Source organism: Sander vitreus, chromosome 11 (genome assembly GCF_031162955.1).
Source record: "Sander vitreus isolate 19-12246 chromosome 11, sanVit1, whole genome shotgun sequence".
Classification (NCBI taxonomy): Eukaryota; Metazoa; Chordata; class Actinopteri; order Perciformes; family Percidae; genus Sander; species Sander vitreus.
Genome location: NC_135865.1, coordinates 31258197 through 31263508, shown reverse-complemented (window position 1 = coordinate 31263508; position 5312 = coordinate 31258197).

Here is a 5312-nt window from a genome sequence, read left to right as displayed (position 1 = left end):
ATTGATTTCTCTTTTCTCCTTTCAGGTAAATATATAAAGGGACCAGCTTGGATTTAGAGGTGTTGGGTGGGTGGGTGGGTAGATGTTTGATTGTTTACATTTTTTATAGCTTGTAAACACTGATAATCTTTAATCAACAGACATTGATCAAAAAGAAAATAGTGGAAAACATAATCTAGACTTCTGTAGAAACAGACTTCTTTTTGGAGCAAAGTCGCCCCCTGCTGGAAATCAGAGAGAATGCAGCTTTAAGAGCTTCAGCATTGGCTTCACTTTTGTTAGACCCAGGAGCTCCGTCCATTATATTTACAGTGTGTGCTTCGCAGCAGCTTCAGTCTAAAGAAATGAATCACTCTGTCCTTCTCCCTCCCGTCAAACCCCTCCACCCCACACCAAAACAGTGACAGAAAGTTGAAACTGAAAAATAACTGGAAATATAAACTGACAGTGAAATGTCATGAAATTAAACTTTGGGTCACCCTCCCCCTGAAAGATTTATCCTTATTATCTTTATCCTAAAATACACATTTAACCCTCCTGTTGTCCTCGGGTCAAATTTGACCCATTTTCAAAAAATTACTATATCAGAAATTTGGGTTTCTTTCAACCAAATTGTCAAGAAAATAACATGGATGGTTCCTTACAACGCTCTTCACAAGTAGAATAAATGATCAGTTCACTACTTTCATTGGATTTGGGTGTTTTATTCAAATTTATAGCATTTAAAGAAAATAATTGATAGAAGAACGTTGAAAAAAGTGACAAAAAATTCTGAAAAAGTTTCAAAAAATTCAGAAAAAACAACAACAAAACCGTAAAAAAAGTGCAGAAAAAGCTTCAAAAACGTCGAGAAAAGCAACAAAAGTGTCACAAAAACACCAAACATTTTGACCCAGAAAATCAAAAAGTTGCATGGTCGACAGGAAGACAACACAAGGGTTTAAATGAGGGCACAGGATTTATTTTTTTTATTTTTTACCTTGGTTTTGAGATTTACTCTGTGAATTTAGAATGAGCAAATCAATTGCATGCTAAAGGTCTACAACAACAAGCACGAACAAACAATCACAATCATGCTTTTGCTGAATCTGCTGATCTTCCATTTTGCTCTTTTTAGAAGCTGGCGCTTTACCAAAGAAATCAGAAAATCTGTGACATTCCTGTTTGGCATCATGATGTCCTACAGCACGTTAGTTAGTTAGAAGTCTGTGGGTCGTATTAAAGAGTTGTTGGTTTTCCTATATGTGTTGTCTCACTTCTAAACGTTTTTGTGTGTTTTGCTAATGTAGCTCATCACTGTTTTTATTATACATATATCACTTTGAGGCATGCTTTGTGATACTGGACTATCATAATAATCTTTGACTTGACATGATTTAGTAATATACATTTTAGCTTTTGGTTATCTGAGCGGTTATTTGTGAATCCCAGACGGGTTTGATATTTTCACATTTTCATATTTTTTCTTACGTCTGGCTGTTTCTGTGGCCTCTCTCTGTTTCTGAAGGATCAGTGTTAATCTGTGAGGAGTTGATCCGGTGACCATTACCCCCAACAAACACACACACACACACACACACACACACACACACACACACACACACACACACACACACACACATACACACACACAGCTGGCCTCTTGAAGACCCAGATGTTGCAGCAGGATTTAATGCATCACAACTACTGTTGCCCTCTTAACACTGTTGCCTGCTAGTGGTGAGCTATCTCTGTGTGTGTGTGTGTGTGTGTGTGTGTGTGTGTGTGTGTGTGTGTGTGTGTGTGTGTGTGTGTGTGTGTGTGGCTAAAAGCAGCTAAGAGTTAAGAAGCTTTGTGATCTGTTGTAGAAGTGCTTAAAGTGTGTGATAGAGCGAGCAAAGGATGGAGTGACGGAGCTACAGGGTAAAAGAGCGAGAAGGTAAAGAGGCGTAGAGGTAGAGAGAAACAGATTGTGACAGGAAGACGGGCATAAAACTAGTAGTTTTTTTTAAAAAAATATAACAGAAGAAAGCAAAGAGAAAGAGAGAAGAGAGAGAGGTGGTTGGTGGATTAAATCGGAGAGGATTAGTGTCTGTTTTGGTTTGGTAGTAAAATCACATACATGTCAGTCACCACTGGCTGCTGCTGATTCACGTCAGCGTTCACACACTGAAACAAACTGGACCAGAGGAAGAGGACGACGAAGAGGCGGTGAGTTTTATTTTACAGTTACAGTTTTTTAAAGGAGGACTGAGGACTTCTGAGTCTGCAGCTCTGTGAGGCTAAATGCTAACATCAGCATGCTAACATGTTTATGTTTAGCGGTGACCAGATTTCTGAGACAAAATCCGGGGACATTTTCAGCTCAGAAGCGTAAATACCTCCAAAACAGGTCATTTTTTATCTTTGTAAACTTAAAACGGGGACACTGCCCCAGGGGCGTCACAAGACCTAGAGCTGCACTGGGGCACAAACTCCCCTAGGGGGGTCCATGGGCATGCTCCTCTGTAAGAACATTTTGTGTATTTTAACGTTTAAATGCATCAATCTGGTGCACTTTGAAAAGAAATTCAGAGGTTAGACTTGATTATTCATATAACTATGGATGGGAATATTTGTGCTGTAGCCTGAGCTATTTTGCACTTCAGAATTATAACCATGCACACACAGGTGGAATAGTTTTTTCTTCATATTTTTGCATTAATGTCACTAGGAAGCATACCAGTAGTATATATATAGTAATATGTATTCATATTTGTAAGTGGGATATATATAAGTAAGTGGGATTGTCTGGAACCTGGCAATATAATAACCATTATGGTGGAATACACTGGCTAAGCAATTAACAAAAAATATCTGTGCTGACATAAATAGTTGCATGAGAATACATTATAAAGTTGGAGATCATGTAGAAATTATGTTGCAATTTCAAAACCGGATTACTCAGGGACCGCTTGTTGGACCGATGCATGTGTTGAGTGAAGAGTTTGGGAGATATTTCACAGAGAGTAATGGTGTGCAGAGATTTATGCAGAATGCAAATATGATAACATTTCATGTAAGTTCAATGTTATGTTTCTTGCAATTGTCACAGCAATGGGGTTAACACTTTAGCATGCGCCGTATCCGTGTCCCATTCTCATTAGGGGCTGAGCCCCCCTAAAGGTCTGATCCTGCTGCTACTTCATACTTGTACTCCACTACACCTCAGAGGGAAATGTTGTAATGTTTACTGCACTACATTTATCTGACAGCTTCTGCTTTATTGCTTCAGGCTGGGCTTGTTTCTGCAACAGCTCACTGAGTATCAGATACAGTTAAAACTATTGAGGAAATATTTTCCTTTGACATTGGTCCAGTATTAAGAGAGATCGCTGCAGTCGGCAACGGCGAAACAAGCTACAATGTGAGTTAATGGACGTCAATTGTACAGCTTGTTTTTACGTTCATGAAGAGCTCGTTTTGCCGCTGACAGGCTCAGATTAATATTCTAAGTGTCTGACAACATTATGGAAAGGATTTCTAAGGAGGTCAACCTTTCTGTCAAAGAGTAAGATCCTTTTTTTAAAACATAAAAAGTCCGCGAAATTACGTTCTCTGAACCCACCAGACTCCATGTAAATAAACAGTAATTTCAGCCTCGTAAAATGGGCGTTCTGGGACATCTCTGAGCTCTGAGGCTCTGGCTGTCTTGAGCCTGTGCGTGTAGGGTGCACGACTATTTCATTCCAATTTTGGGTCTGTCAGTCACAGTGAAAACCGGGGACATTTCCGGGGACTGTCCCCGGAAACCTGGGACGTCTGGTCACCCTAGTTGAGCAGGTAAAATGTTTAGCTTAGTTTAATGTGGGAACATAGGCACACATCATGATCGGTAAACACAGAGTCTAGCTGAGGCTGATGGGAATTTAGTCTTTTGTAATGTAATTTGTTCACCTGATGCACCAGATGGTTTCGTTAACACAGAACCATCTGAGAAGCCATCATCAGAAACTGTTTGGGAAAGGGCGGGCACTTTCAAAAATTACCTGGCAGGTGTTGGGATGAACCATCACATCCGCCATTGTTGTTTTGAACGATGGCCGTCACACTATGGATGTATAAATGAAATTAAATATAATAAACACTGGAAACAGCGTTGGAGTCCCGTTCAATTTTATGAGTGTCAGAGTGGCGTATGAAGCCTTCAGGGAGCCAAAAATTACCCAGATGATCGGTGCTGGTTACGCACTGTGCGCACTAGCGACCTGTGCCAGCCGAGCCGGCTACTTCCTGTTTTTAGCACTCCGCTAACTAGAATGGGGAATAAATGATGTAATCGTGCGGCTCTTCTATACTTTTCAAATGTTGTCGGACCGAAGGGATCAAACTCTGGCAGTGAAACAAGTTATTTCACGGGAGTTGTGATGCTAAAAAAAATGTCTCCACTGATTTACAGACGTCTCTTTCTTCTTGTTAGTCTGTGGGAAATAGTCTTTCTAGGAAAGAGGGTATCACTTGACGGGTCGGTGTTGTAGTTCCGCTGTTTGGACACTATGTTCAGTTTGCTTCAAAGCACAACACACACAAATTTCGCCGGATGTCCCTCTTTTCTGCTGGAAATCCGTCCCCGTCCTCTTTCTTTGTGTTGTAATTGTAACCTCCGGTAGATGTGTGAGTTATGTATGTATGGTTACCTGCTCCTCAGATCTCTGCAGGGTAAATCCAGACAGCTAGCTAGACTATCTGTCCAATCTGAGTTTTCTGTTGCACGACTAAAACTACTTTTGAACGTACACATGTTCCACCAAAACAAGTTCCTTCCTGAGACTATTTAGCAGAGGCACCGTGGCTCCGTCCGGCGCCTAGCGGCGCCCAAGACGATTGTCCATCCATCCATCCATCCATCCATTGGATTGGGTTAAAGAAATGCACGTTTTTCTCCCATCCAGGAATGCTGTGTGGACTAGCCAGACCTTCCTCCGCAGCGCTGTGGAGGAAGGTCTGGCAATGCGAGACTACTTAAAGCCTGACAAAATGGATTTTCGCGTGTTATCACAAAAATCCATCTGCCCTGCAAGGAAAGTCATCTGCTGGTATTTGGTCCAAATGTTGTGGCAATCCATCCAATAAAGCTCAACAGTGAGCTCACACTTTTTGAACGGCTCTGGATCCCGGAAGGGATTTTCCCCGTTCAAAATCTCCACTGACGTTTCATTAAATGCTTATATAAAGAATTTTTTAACCTGGAAACACATTTATGTCCATTAAGATTATCAACACTAACATGTGTTGTTGAGCTGTTTTAATCTGCAGCGTGCATGATTTTATCTCCTATGGAACTGCAGGAGAAA